This window comes from Hyperoodon ampullatus (genome assembly GCF_949752795.1).
Source record: "Hyperoodon ampullatus genome assembly, chromosome: 12".
Taxonomy (NCBI): domain Eukaryota; kingdom Metazoa; phylum Chordata; class Mammalia; order Artiodactyla; family Ziphiidae; genus Hyperoodon; species Hyperoodon ampullatus.
The window spans coordinates 39,042,578-39,058,400 of record NC_136925.1 but is presented as its reverse complement, the minus strand read 5'-3'; the positions used below and the strand labels follow the sequence as shown (position 1 = coordinate 39,058,400).

At 37.7% G+C, this 15,823-nt stretch overlaps 1 protein-coding gene across 2 annotated transcripts in view; it reads right to left on the bottom strand.

Moving 5' to 3' along the window:
• AFG1L (AFG1 like ATPase) overlaps window positions 1-15,823 on the bottom strand; it is a gene marked incomplete at both ends in the record, with an annotated part of 204,751 nt that overhangs the window by 150,215 nt on the left and 38,713 nt on the right. The gene's annotated exons all lie outside the window — the stretch shown is intronic.

The window sequence follows — 15,823 nt, the reverse complement described above, 5'->3', positions numbered from 1 at the left end:
TCTTGATTCAGTCTTTAAAGTGCTGTGAACAGTTTCCTGACAGCACTCTGATATATGCCCAACCTCTAAAATACACACACTTAACACTGACTAGACAAAGACCTGAAGATCTGAACATGAATAAGTTTCTCTAGTGACCAGTTGTAAGATTTGTCATGTTACTTATATCTTAGGGAATTTGTGAAGTAGGATGATGACACCTTCTCTAATGTGTTTTTGATAAGGATCCAGTGATACTGTATTACAGATTGTGCAGATGGTAAGCTTAAGGATGATGTTGGAAGACAGTGGAAAGCTATCACCTACCTCCACTAAGCATAAAAGATATAAGGAAAGAGTATTAGAGTTGAACTCAAAAGATCTGGGTACAAATTCTGGTTCGGCTATTTATTAGCTATGTGACTCTGGGTAAGCCACATCAACTCTAAAACGAGCCATTTCCTTATCTGTTGGGTGCAGGACACGGCACTGGGGAGTTCCCACTCACTGCCCACCTCTGCACACCTAATCACAAGGCCCACTCACTCATGCTGAAGACTGTAAATTTCATGTACTGATACCTGCTTCTATCCAAACCTATGGACCACGAAGAAGAAACATCGCACCCTTTGACACACCCTTCTCAAAGATCTGAACAACATTAATGTACACTTAAGCTATTTTATATCTATACAAACTCTACCAAACAAATCAAGAATACATTCAAGAACATGGAGCACATTTTCAAATACTGTGCGTATTCCAAGCCATAAAGGAAACCTCAATAAACTCCAAAGAATCACTGTACTCCAACCAAAATGGAATAAAATTAGAAATAAATGATGGAAGGATAGCTAAAAATAGAAAAATCTCATACTAAGATATTGACTTTCCCTCACATTCCCTCACGTCCACCCAGACTTCTGGGATTGCAATTTCATATAGGAAGTGGAAGGAGGTCCAACCCAATGCTTTCTCTTTATAAAGATGTAGACGTTTGCTGAAAGTGATAGGGGAAGTGTAGTTCAGCTTAAAGGGAGCTAAGAAGGCTCTAGAGAATCGTTACAGAGAAGAGTGAACTAACCAGCGAAACAGATTTGTTGACAAAATGGAGGGACACGCCTCAGGGCTTTCAGATTGTTCTCAACAATCTTCTATACCTGTGCAGTAGCCATGTCCTTTAGGTGAGAATGATCCCACTCCCAGCTCTATCCTCCACAACCAGATGAGGGGTTCAAGGGTGAGCTTATGACTAAGTTCAGTCAAGCAGGGTTCTGTTGTTCAACTCTAGGTGAAAGAGAAGCTCTAGTCTTCTGGGCAGTATGCTGTGTAGACGTGATGCTAGTTTGCTACTTTGAGATAAGCCAAGCTGAACACAAAGCCAAAATAATCAAGAGGACAAGATCAAGAAGATCTCCAAGTAAGTAATGGAGTCAGGGGCCTAATACACTGCACCTGAAGCATACTTATCCCTGGACTTCTACATAAGCCAATGATTACTTGTATTATTTAACCTAGTTTTAGTTGGGTTTTCTGTTATTCGCAACTGAAAGCATTCTAACTCATGTCATAATATATTTTACTAGGCCATACTAATGGTTTGATATAAGTATTTATAAAAGTATCTGAAAGTATCTATTCTTAAGAGCTATAGTAATCAAAACAGTATGGTACTGGTATTAAAACAGACACACAGATCAATGGAACAGAACAGAGAGCCCAGAAATAAATCCACACATATATGATTAATTAATTTATATCAAAGGAGCCAAGGGTATACAAAGGAGCCAAGGGTATATAAAGGAGCCAAGATTCAAGGATAGTTTCTTCAATAAACAGTGTTGGGAAAACTGGACAGCCACATGAAAAAAAAAAAGAAACTGGACCACTACTTATATCATACACAAAAACCAACTCAAAATGGATTTTAGACTTGAACATAAGACCTGAAACCATAAAACTCCTAAAAGAAAACACAGGTGGTGAGCTGCTTGACACTGGTCTTAGCAATGACTTTTTGGATTTGATATCAAAAGCAAAGGCAACAAAAGCAAAAATAAACAAATGGGACTTTATCAAACTAAAAAGCAAAACAATCAACAAAATGAAAAGGCAACCTACCAAATGAGAAAAAATATTTTCAAATCATATGTGATAAAGGGTTAGTATCTAAAATACACAAAGAACTCATACAACTCAACAGCAAGAAAACAATCCAAGATGGTCAGAAAATCTGAACAGACATTCTTTCCAAAGAAGTCATACACATGGCTAAAAGGCACGTGAAAAGATGCTCAACATCAGTAATCATCAGAAAATTAAATCAAAACCACAACGAGATATCATCTCACATCTGTTAGAATGGCTATTACCAAAAAAACAAGAAATAAGTGTTGGTGAGGATGTGGAGAAAGGGAACCCTCATGCACTGTTGGTAGGAATGTAAATTGGTGCAGCCACTATGGAAAACAGTATGGAGGTTCCTCAAAAAGTTAAAAACAGAACTACCATATGATCTAGCAATTCCACTTCTGGAAATTTATCCAAATGAAAACACTAGCTCAAAAAGATATCTGCAACTCCTTTTTCATTGCAGCATCATTTACAATAGCCAAAACATGGAAACAACTTAAGTGTTATACACACACACAATGTAAATTATTCAACCATTAAAAAAGAAAGAAATCCACATTTGTGACAAATTGATGGATACTGAGGACATTATGCTATGAGAAATAAATCAGACAGAGAAAGGCAACGTATGAACTCACTTATATGTGGAATCTAAAAAAAAAAAAAAAACTAAACTCATAAGTATCTAGTCAAGAGAGTATGTCAAGTTTAGGGGACTTACTATAATAAGTATTACAATACTATATACTAAATCAAAAGGGAGGATAATAAGAAAAGCAGCTGTCAGAAAAATGTCATTAAATTTTTTTAAATGATATGAATAAATTGCCAATTGTCCAATAAGGAAATGTGCTGATGTCACAAGTGTTTGGGGTCCTAGTTGTTATGCATTTAGTGATGCACTCCAAACCACTAAATTTAGTAAAAATTTATTATTTGAATTTTATATACATAAAAGCCCACTTCCACACAGAGAATCTTTTGAACATGAGGATTATATTTTTTAAAGTAAATATGTGATAATTATTCTATCAAAATTTTATTAGACAAAGTCAAATGTAAAGCATGATTACTGGATTCAAACACACACACAGTTAAAAGAACATTTGGGGGACAACTGAAGAAATCTGAATATGGGCTTCATATTTAGGATTGCCAGATAAAATACAGGATGCCAGTTAAATTTGAATTTCACACTGATATCAAATAATTTTTTAGTACATGTATGTCCTAAATATTGCATGGTACATATATATACTAAAAAACTATTCATTATTTATCTGAAATTCAGGTTTATCTGGACATCCTGTATTTTTGTTTGCTAAATCGGGTGGCCCTATTTTAGATATCATTACATCAATGTTAAGTTTCTTGGGTGTGATAATGGTAATATAGTTATTCAGGAAAAGGTCCTTGTTAGGAGATACATAATTATGTTTTTAGAGGTCAAGTGTTATGATATTACAACTTACTTTCAGATGATTAAAGAAAAAATTTTGAGAGAGAGAAAAAAAACAAATGTGGCAAAATGTTAACCATTAGTGGTTTTAAGTGTACTGTTGAAATTTTTCAAAATAAAAAGTTGCGAAAAACAAAACAAAATTTGGTAAGGTGATTAATTACTGTATTACTTTTACTTTTGAACTAAGTCTAAAATTATTCTAAAAATATCTACATATTTGCATTTTAGACAATTGCTTTCAAAACTATTCCTTTAACTTCTGCAAAGTAAACATTTGCCATCCATCATTCCAAATATTTTGATTTAATCATTCTAACTTTATCCTTTGTTCCTTATGATATTAAAATTCTAGCATTAAAAATAATCCAAGGTGGGCTTCCCTGGTGGCGCAGTGGTTGAGAGTCCACCTGCCGATGCAGGGGACACGGGTTCGTGCCCCGGTCCGGGAAGATCCCACATGCTGCGGAGCGGCTGGGCCCGTGAGCCATGGCCACTGAGCCTGCACATCCGGAGCCTGTGCTCCGCAATGGGAGAGGCCACAACAGTGAGAGGCCCACGTACAGCAAAAAAAAATAAAAAAATCCAAGGTGATTCTCATCAAAGTTATAAATTAAAACAGCATGTCCTCCACCTTTCTGGGTTACTGTCTACCTGCTGGTCAAGTATAATTTCCATTAGGACAATTAGATAATAAGGGTGATGCTTTAAAATAAAGAGTTGGTTTCAATTTGTTTAAAATGCAGGAATACTCCTTTTCCTGCTTCTCCCTACTCCCCTCACCATTCCATTACTAACTCCTAAAATGACAGACAGTGATTCCAGCTGGAATACTGAGCATAATTACATCTTTTAAAAACAAGCATTATATCATTCTCAACATAGACCACTGTTTAATAAAAGTAGATCACTTCAGGTTTCTAAGAAGATCATTAAAACTAAAGAACTGAACTATATGTTAGCACCCACAAATTCTCTTTAAATGAAAATCTTTTTTTAAATACTATCAGCTGATTTGCAAAAGAACCCTTGTAACCTAAAGTACACCAATTTGTTCAGTTTACTAGTATAATTAAGCCTTTTAAGTACCTAAATAACTAACAAGTGTGGGGGGCAGAGTTTAAACCTCTACAACTAGCATAAGAAATGGCTCAATTTCTGATTATAACAGAATTTGAAGACGCAAATGACTTTTTAATGTTGCATGCATTCAAGCAACAAGCATTTCTAAGTGCCTATGCGTGTCAGTGGGAGACAAATGACAGGAGGCAATTTCTTCGGCAATTCCTTCCAGTTCACTCACTCCTAACTGATATTCGAATTCTGGACTAGCTTAGGTGAAGATAAGCTAGGTGTAACCTACTCTAGTCCACCACTTGTTCAGAGGGATGTCCAGAACTTAAGCATAATTCTCAAACCTACCTGGAGTTTATCAAAAGAAGGATGTGGAAAATATTCCTCAGTCTGAACCTAGTTGAGGTTCTGAATTTGAGGGATTAAAGTGGCCTTTCAGGCTTCTCCTGGATTTTCAGAGAACTGACACTATGGAGGAAATGAGAACACAAACATGTCCACAGAGAAGCAAGTGAATATAAAAACTCACAGAGGGCTTCCCTGGTGGTGCAGTGGTTAAGAATCCACCTGCCAATGCAGGAGACACGGGTTTGAGCCCTGGTCTGGGAAGATCCCACATGCCGTGGAGCAACTAAGCCCCTGCGCCACAACTACTGAGCCTGCGCTCTAGAGCCCGCAAGCCACAACTACTGAGCCCATGTGCCACAACTACTGAAGCCTGTGTGCCTAGAGCCCATGCTCCAGAACAAGAGAAGCCACGACAATGAGAAGCCCACGCACTGCAACGAAGAGTAGCCCCTGCTCACCGCAACTAGAGAAAGCCCGTGCACAGCAACGAAGACCCAACGCAACCAATAAATAAATAAATTAATTTTTTTAAAAAAACAAAAAAACTCACAGAGACACCTATGCTCTCACACAGACATATGGATAGGCTCACGGCCACCAGGACAACTGCCTTCAGAGTCAGCAGAGAATTATTTTGTGAATCTTCAGTGATTGCTTTGTTATTCATTCAAATCTTCATGTTTTTTTCATTTATTCCAGAAACATGGATTGAGCATTGATCACCTACTTTGTATCAGGCGGTGAGCTAAGTTCTGCAGACCTACAAGATCCAGAAAACAGTGACATGGTATTTACTAAAGGAGCATGTGGTCACCAGGTGGGCCATGTGAGATGGGCTACAGTAAAAGGATGGGGGGACAGGCAGCCTTAACAAAGACCCAAAGGCAAGAGAAGGCCCCAGTCTTGTCTAACAATCTTCAAGTAGCTTGTCACAGCTGCTGCTTTTATTGCCAGCAGAGAACAAAGACGGATGAGGCTGGCAAGAGGCAGGGACCAGGCAGGCTCTCAAGGACCCTGTAGAACATGCTAATGAGTTTGTACTTTCTCTGGAGGGCACTGAGAAGCCTTAAGCAGGAGAATGGTCCAATCAAATTATCCGTTAGAAATATCATTATTGATACAGTGTGGAGAATGCATTGAATGGGAGGAAACTGGAGGAAAAGACAACACTACCTATTACCTGCTCTGCTGACATGCCACCCTTGCCAGGTGGAAGTGTGGTTCAGGGAGAAATACTTGTGGGGGCTTTTTGTGGTTCATCAGGGCAAAGGTAACTGAAGGCAGCTCTGTGGTGGTCTTCACTGCCATGAAGGGACTATGGATTACCTTGGAGCTATGCTTCACGCTTCTCCTGGAGAAGCTGTACATGGCTGTGGCAGTGTGGCCTGAAATGTGTGTTCAGTGTTCAGGTCCTAATATCTGCACATCTCCATTGGAGATGATGGCATGGATTGGAATTGCTCAGTTTTTCTTTATAGTTCTCTTGTTTCCAAATAGAGGTTTTCACTCAGTTAAAAACCAATTATAGGGACTTCCCTCGTGGTCCAGTGGGTAAGACTCCGTGTTCCCAATGCAGGGGGCCTGGGTTCGATCCCTAGTCCGGGAACTAGATCCCACATGTGTGCTGCAACTAAGAGTTCACATGCCACAACCAAAAAGTCTGCATGCCGCAACTGAAGATCCCACATGCTGCTACTAAGACCTGGTGCAGCCTAAATAAATAAATATTTTTTTAAAAAAAGAAACTGTATAAAGCAAAATCAGAATTACTATTCAATTTAAAAAAACTAATTGAAGGCAAATATGTAACTCCTGAAAAGTTTAATATTGCTAAAAGACAATATAGCTTCTTAGAGTTATCCTTAAGAGATGCCAACTTCATAGAGAATCTTTAGGAACAGCAAATGTGGAGGCAACTGGTGAAGAACTCCGAGCTTCAGGCTTAAATAGATTTATGGAAAAACAACTGAAAAAAAAAATCTAAACAATTTAGAACTAGATTAATTGACTGGTAACTTTATAAGGAGAATGAAATCACTAGAACAGAAATCAAAATCTACCACATCCTATGGCTTTTCCAAATAAAGCAATGCCCTTCACCAAAGGGTCAGCCTGTATCTGAAAAGAGGTCTTTCCACTGCCCTTTACTCAGATTCTCACCCTTACGAGCATGCTTTCCTCCCTACTTCTTCCTCCATGTCCTTGTTGCCCGTGGATCCAAGAGAACAAGCCTTAAAATAGAGACCTGTTTTCCTTCTTCACAAATATTTTCTGCCAAGGGATTTTTCTAGTCTCCTGTCTATCCATCCTGATTTTCCTCTCCTATGTGCTGGATTTCCCCCCCACCATTCCCACATCCTGAAAAGAATAAAGAATTATCTTTAGGGTTGATTCAGTCTTCACACAAGCCTACTATTGAACATTCTGAATCTGAGAAGAAACTTGAGACCTTATTTTTTTTTGTCTCTCTTCAAATGTAATTTTGATTTCTCAATTTTAGTTTCAAAAACTGCTGTTATTTAAGTGATATACTTTTGCACAAATGGAAGCTTTATAGAATAATAATTCTCAGAAATGTTTTATAAAGTTTATTTAAATATTAATCTTGAGTGCATTATTTGCATTTTATTATTCTCTTTAAATAGTAAATATTGAATTTAATTTGATTAACAGTCCATTATTATAGGAATAATACTGAATTTATGTAATACTGAAACTGTTACATGACCAGTTCAGAAACTGGACACATTTGAAATAGCAAAGCCATTCTATACGCCAGAGCAGCAACCTATTTTAAGACAAATGTGAAAGTAACTTGAATATATTTTTAATTGATATACTTTTTTAACATGTGAAAAAGGAATTTTAAACAGTGATATTGATCCTTCTTAGAGGCAAATAGTAATACATATAAACTTAAATATATAATCTGTTGCATATACATACATTTTTAAATTTATTTATTTTGTTTGTTTTTGAGTTGGGTCTTCGTTACTGCGCGTGGGCTTTCTCTAGTTGCTGCAAGCAGGGGCTACTCTTCATTGCAGCGCGCGGGCTTCTCATTGCAGTGGCTTCTCTTGTTGCGGAGCACAGGCTCTAGGCGCATGGGCTTCAGTAGTTGTGGCATGCGTGCTCAGTAGTTGTGGCTCGCGGGCTCTAGAGCACAGGCTCAGTAGCTGTGGCGCACGGGCATAGTTGCTCCGCGGTGTGTGGGATCTTCCCGGCCCAGGGCTTGAACCCGTGTCCCCTGCATTGGCAGGCAGATTCTTAACCACTGCACCACCAGGGAAGCGCAGCATATATTTTTTATGGGATTTATGTTGTTAATTTTGATGTATATCCTTAGAACCTTGTCCTTCAAGAGTAAATGAATAGTAATTTGATTCATAAAATTTATGAGAAACAGAATTAGAAGTCTCAAGTGAAGCAATAATATGGAATAAAATAAATTTAAATCCTTTTATTTAGAGTGGGTTTTCAAAAACTGTCCCCATATGCATTTTATACCCATATGAATTTTTGTATTTAATTCACTGAGTTATAAACAGCTGTTTATGACCATTTCTTCCACTGAATAAGGTATCACTGAAATTACAAAACACTAACCTTAGTTACACCTGTATCCTTGGCTCCATGGAGCCTAGTACATAGTGAGGACCAACTCTTCTTGCTCTTGTTGAACTGAATTTATATATGATAATTCTGGGAGTTCTGATAAACAGATACATTTTCTAGCTAAGCATGATAAATTTTTCTGTAAAATGAAAAATCATTTGCTTTTCCCAGCTATGCAACAGAACTTCTTTACCCAGTGCTCACCCTGAAGATTTATTAATCTCCTAAAGGACAAGAAGACACTTGGCTAATTATTTCCCCGGTATGTAAAATGGACACATTACCTGGAAAAGACAAACTCTGCTGAACATGGAGTAAGATTAAGTCCAATGTACATAGAACTCAGAAACATGTGGCATTCATGAAAAAGATTTAAGGCCAAGAAAACTCAGCTCATGAGATTTCAGAAAGAGGAAAGAAGTTTCATCGCTAAAAACCTCTTACTAAGATATTCCCTATGTCTTGCTGAGTACTTTTTGAGCTAATAATACCCCTTCCTCACTCAGTCTATTTGTAAGAAGCAAATGCTGAACTAGTAGAGTCTAGAATTATATTATCAGGAAAAGTTATAATTTCCTCAAAATTATTTTCTTAAATCAACTAACCTGTTGAAATATCTCACAGTTACACTTAAAAATACTTTTATTATGGAATATTATAAACATGTTAAATTGGAGAAAATATTGAATACCTGGTTACCTGCCACTCAGCTTTATCAAATCTTTATATTTTGAAATATTTATTCCAAAATTTAATAACACATTAGATAGAGTTGAAGCCCCCCCTTTGTTCCCTTCTTGCTCAGAGTTAACAATCCTGATTTTGAAGTTTATCATCTCAACATTCCATTTTAAAAATATGTTCTGATTTACTTATCTATTTTTGTGGCATCTGCTAGTTATCACCCCAAAACAGACTCTTCTTTGTCCATTTTTCTACTAAGTTGTTTGATTTTTTTTTTCTATTTTTGGTAGGAGTTCTTTATATATTCTAGATATATATAGTCAATTATTATAGTCAATCTATTAGTCAATTATTTTTGATGCAAATATTTTCTCCCAGTCTGTGGTCTGCCTTTTCACCTTTCTATGGTGCTTACTGTTGACTAGAAGTTTTAAATTTTAGTAGAGTCAAGTGTTTCCAACTTTACCTTTATAATTTAAACTTTCATATCTTGTATAAGAGAGTCTTCCTTTCCCCAGGTTCACAAAGATAATCCTCTATATTTTCTTCAAGAAGTTTTAAAATTTCACTTTAAACTTAGAACACTGACTCTATGGAATTTATGTTTATGTTCAGAGAGGTAGGTACCTAATTTTATTTTACTTTTCACAAAGATCATCAATTGTCTCATCCCTGTTTACTGACTAGACCATCTTTTTCCCACTGATTTTCAGTGTCAACTCAATGGTACATCAAGTCTCCATGTATGTTCTAGACTTTCTGTTTTGTTCCATTTGTCTGTTTGTCTATATAATAAATCAGTGAATAGTTCTGTTGACTAGAGGCAGGTATACATAAAGGGAAGTAATGGAAAATCAGATTGGAAAGCTAGGCTAAGTACAGTTCCAAGAGAGCCCTGAATACTATTAATGGTCTCCCATCAGCCCTCAAATCTAGTCAGGAAGCAGTCATCCATCTACAGCAGGGGTCGGCAAATTATGGCCTATAGGCTAAATCCAGTCCGATATCTGTTTTTCTAAGTAAATATTTATCAGAATACATTTATTTTTTAATTATCCATGGCTACTCTGACTACAATGGCAGAACTGAATAGCTGTGACAGAGATCATATGGCCCCCTAACCCTAAAAGATTTCCTACATGGTCCTTTACAGAAAATATTTGCCAACCCCTGATCTAGAAACCTGACCAAAATCTCAGCATAGATCCCGTGGCTCTAATGCCTAGTTATGGCCTACATAATTCTGCTGCCATAACCAAAGTAGTCAGTTTTGGCAGACAATGACAGATAAAATTCCTATCTCAGACATTATAAAATAGGGCTATACCCCTTTTCTTTAAATTTATTTTAAGGAATTTATAAAAGTCATTCTCATCTGGCAAGTGGCTGGGGGAGAACTGGATGAAGGTGGTCAAAAAGTACAAACTTCTAGTTATAACATAAATAACAGGGATGTAATGTACAACATGATTAATATAATTAACACTCATGCATGTTATATGTGAAAGTTGTTAGGAGAGTGAATCCTAAGAGTTCTCATCACAAGAAAAAAGTATTTTTTTCTTTCTCTTTTATTTTGTATCTACAGGAGATGATGGATATTCACTGGACTTATGTGGTAATCATTTCATGATGCATGTAAGTCAGATCAGTATGCTCTATACCTTAATTATACAGTGCTATATATCAAATATATCTCAATAAAACTGGAAGAAAAAACTCAAAAAAAAAAGACATTCTCATGTACATTGACGGCATAATTTTACCTTCAGAACCATGACAAAACTTAAAATGTAATTGGATACGTTTATTAATTATTCTGGAGACTGAAGCAGGACCATTACACTCTCTCAAATTTCAGACTTTAAATGAGCCGTTGGCATGTGTTAGTTCTCAAAAAACAATGCAGTTTGACTCACTTCCTTACAAATAATGCCGTCATTGGGTTAGGATGTAACCTTTTGTTTCGGCTTTCATAAAAATTTGATACAAGAAAATATTCATCTAAAAATATTTCTGGTCTTTAATAAAGCTGTAGCTATAGATGTCTATTTCATACTCAGTGTTGCTTATGATGTTCTGAAGGATAAATTACCAGGAAACAGGGAGGCTTTACCTAAATCACATTGCTCAACCTACTTCACCTATAGGAAATGCCAATTCTAAGAAGAGGAACGGAGAGTATAAGTGCTCACTTCCTTAGCTGGGGGAGAGAAGGGAGGAACTGAGGAAAAAGCAGCAAACTGCCTAGTCTTGGATAAATAACTGAAGGGACCCAGATAATAGGCTTCCTGCATCTCCTGAGAGAAAATTCCACAGCCCAACATTCCAGGTATCCTATTCATGGCCTCCAGATGCTAGAAGCCAGATCACAGAAAGCACCAAGACCTTAGATTAGCTGGATTCAAGGCAGTGCAGGTCGTCTCTACCTGCTATATGCATTGTTCTTGGCAGAGTGAGGAGAGGTATCCAAATAAAAGACCATAGGTTGTAAAAGGAAGTTTGAAATAATAATTTCTCATTAGGGAAAAGCAAAATTATTTTGTGACGATCAGGAGAAAAGGAAAAGGAATTTTGTTCCCGACTCCTCTTCCCAATTCCCAGGTCTCTCTGGCTATGGTTTCTCCTCCCCAGAGATGAAAAAACCTGGCTGCCTGTATACACCTGATTAATGGAAACAGAGATTTTCAGAGTAGCTCCACACTCTTTAATTCTCTCCCTCCATGACTCTAGAAATGCTTGATTTGGCTGTGTAAAACTAATTCTAGTTATACTGATTTACATGAACTACTTACTTACCATTTATGCCTAATTACCTCACAGCACAATAACAATTATGCATATATTAAATGTGTCAGATTAACCTGGCTGTAAGTTTTATTTGATAACAAAAGTAAAGTGTTCATAAATGCTTATTCTTCATAGTTTGTTGCTCATATAGCATAGTCATCGGCTCATAACTTTTTCAAATTTTTACTAGAGAAAACATTTTTATGTAGGTAGGTGAAAGCAGCCTAATAGTCTGCCACCAATTTTTTCTCACTGACTAATAATTCTGGCATTTTGTGAAGAAGATGCATTTTATTCTAACATTATGGCTTACCCTTACAGAAAGTTTCTTAGGAGTACAATTTTTTTTAACAAGTCCACCAAAATGAATATTTAAACATCTGCATCAAAAACAAAATCAAATGCCCATATATGCTAACTGAAATAAGTCAGACAAAGACAATACTGTATGTTCTCACTTACACGCAGAATTTTAAAAAAGCGTAATTCATAGGATGGTGGTTACCATGGGCTGTGGGGTAGGGGAAATGGTGAAATACTGGTCAAAGGGTACAAACTCTCAGCTATAATATGAATAAGTTCTGGGAATCATGGTGACTATAATTAACAATACAGTATTATATACTTGAAAGTCATTAAAAGAGTAGATCTTAAATGTTTTTACCACAAAGAGAAACAGTAATTATGTGAAGGGATATAGGTGTTAACTAACTTTATTATGGTAATCATTTTGCAATGTATACAGGTATCAAATCATCACATTGCACACCTTAAACTTACATAAGTTATCTGTCAATAATATCTCAATAAAGCTGGGGGAAAAATCAAATGTCCATGAAATTATAAACCCTATTTACCAAAATCAAGAACTCTACATACTAACAAAGTTCTACTGCTGGAAAACCTAACAGTCCAAAGCTTCCTTCTCTGATAATCAGCATATCAGTCTTTTTTTTTTTTTTTTTTTTTTTTTGGTGGTACGCGGGCCTCTCAACTGTTGTGGCCTCTCCCATTGCGCAGCACAGGCTCCGGATGCGCAGGCTCAGCGGCCATGGCTCACGGGCCCAGCCACTCCACGGCATGTGGGATCTTCCTGGACCGGGGCACGAACCCGTGTCCCCTGAATCGGCAGGCGGCCTCTCAACCACTGCGCCACCAGGGAAGCCCATCATATCAGTCTTTATTTTTAGAAGAAGTAGGTCTGTGGCACCTTTAGAATCTTCAAAACTAAAGCTTTCATATATGTTTTATTCAAATTACATTTGATATTTGGACCTTTTACAATGTTTGAAAAACATTGAAAAACAATGATTTGGTGGGCTTAAGAAACTACAGGACAAATACTATCATAAAGAGATGTCAATCCATTTACTAAACATTCATTCACATATGCATTGGGATTTAACAAATATAAGCTTTCATTAGACACGTTTGAAACTACCTGACTTGTCAAATTTCTTCCTTACATAAGAATTACCCAATAAAACCAGGGCCTCTAGATAGAAAGTACTGCATTTACTTACTGCTAAATAGCTATCTATTTACTAGGCAAATCCAGCATAGCCAATTTATAAATCAAAGGTGGAAGTATGGGAAAACACCCTTAAGAAGAGCCAAATGATAATTTTAAAGAAAAAAACCAGGTTGTTGAATTGGCAACAAGATAAGTTAATTTAAGGAATATTTTATTAAGGAATGGAAGTTCACCAACCCCTGTAAGATGAGCCCTAGGGATGATACAGAGTGGGCAGGAGGAAAAGGACTGTATTTCCAAAAGGGAGAGGGCTAGAAAGGGAATAAGATACAACAGTCATGAGAGAAATTTAACTTTCAGATAACAAAAAAAAATCTGGTAAGTAAAACATCTTGTTTCCTGGCTATGACACATAACAAAGTTGTTATTTTATTTGGAAGACCTCCGGTATTGCAAACTATAATTAGGTATGCAGTACCTAAGCAATCTGTATTTTCCAAACTTTTTGCTTCTTGACTCACCCATCAACTTTTGGAAACACAGGAAAAAGAGAAAAGGTTGGCCATCAAAAGGGATAATTCATCATTATTTCCCATAACCATTGTTCTGGATTAGCTAACACACTCTGGCTCCCACACTCACAGTCCACTTCTGAGGGAAACCGCCCTGCTCACGGGAGCCCTGGATGGCACCTTATACAGAGATCCAATCTTTGTGTGGACTAGCAGCCTCTGGAAAACTGGTGTGAAAGCTCTGCCCAAACAGGGATGAAGTGTTTGGGTGGACTGTCAGATTTTTACTCAGGAATTTAAACCACGGATACAGGAAAAGAACTGAGAAGCTGGTAGAATGAACAGAAGCGGGTAAGGGCATGGGGAAAAGGAACAAAGAGTAAGCAGGTTATGTGAATGGCAGGGTTCTGGAGAATCAATGGGTGCCTCCTACTACAAGTCATCAAAGCTTTCAGAGCCGCTGATACTGCTGAAAGCTGGCACAGGCTCTGTGAGGCCTGGCTGAGCGATGGAGATGCTCTTCATTGCTATTTTCTTATGTAATCTTATTCTACATCTTCATTTCTCTCTCAACCCTAAATAATTCTCTATTCCTTTTAACCAAAAGATGTTAACACAATGGCAGCCTTTTCCTTATATAAAAATAAAACTGTTTCATTACATTCTGAAGTGCTTTTTAAAACGTAAAATTACTTTCAGTAGAGTTTTTAAATAAAGTTCTACTAACATATTGTTATACAATACCTTTCTTATAAAGATCTTATAATAAAAGAATATTTGTGTAGCGGGGTCGGGGGAGGAGGTTTGGTCAGTCAGTTAAAGGAAAAGTAGTTTCTTAGGTTGAACAATATTCTAACTCTTATAACTATTAATACCCCTCATGATTTGAGGATGACACCACTGATGACAATGGCTTCTACAGCAGGATAAGGAATGGGAGTTTTCCTGGTGTCTCAGAATTCCAGCAAAAACTCAAAGCTGAGGACAAGGGGAGACAGGTCCCCCTACACACTAAAGAGAGGCACTAATTGTATCCATGCAGGAATTACTTAAAAAGAGAAAAAAAAAAAAGTCAAAAAACAGCCCTAGGGCTTCCCTGGTGGCGCAGTGGTTGAGAGTCCGCTGCCGATGCAGGGGATACGGGTTCAGGCCCCGGTCCGGGAAGATACCACATGCCGCGGAGCGGCTGGGCCCGTGAGCCATGGCTGCCGAGCCTGCGCGTCCGGAGCCTGTGCTCCGCAACGGGAGAGGCCACAACAGTGAGAGGCCCGCGTACCACAAAAAACAAAAAACAAAAACAAACAAACAAACAAAACAGCCCTAAAACCAAAGTAATCAAGGCAGAAAGTTGTTAGCTGGGTGAAGAATTCTGTGGCATTTCCCCCAGATGAACCTCATGCCAAGTGCAGGGGGTCCCCAAGAGAAACATCCAAGGAGATTAGCATTAAGGAAAAAATGGACTGGATACTCATTTAGGTGAGAAAATCTACAGACAGCTACCAAAGCAGGGTGTGAAAGAATTCATGGAAGAACTTGACACGTGTCCCCAAGAGTATTGGGGTGCACAGGACAAAGACAGACACTGGTGCTTGCTTCTTATATCTGCAGAAGTCCAAGGGCAGGAGACTGACTGAAGCTGCCCATGCAGAAGGGGTTGGAGAAATGAGATGTTATACTTCCCGTGGCCTAAGTAGACGCCATAAAGGTGACCTAGTTAGTGCTGTCCTGAAAGAACCCCCCTAAGAAGGCTAAGTG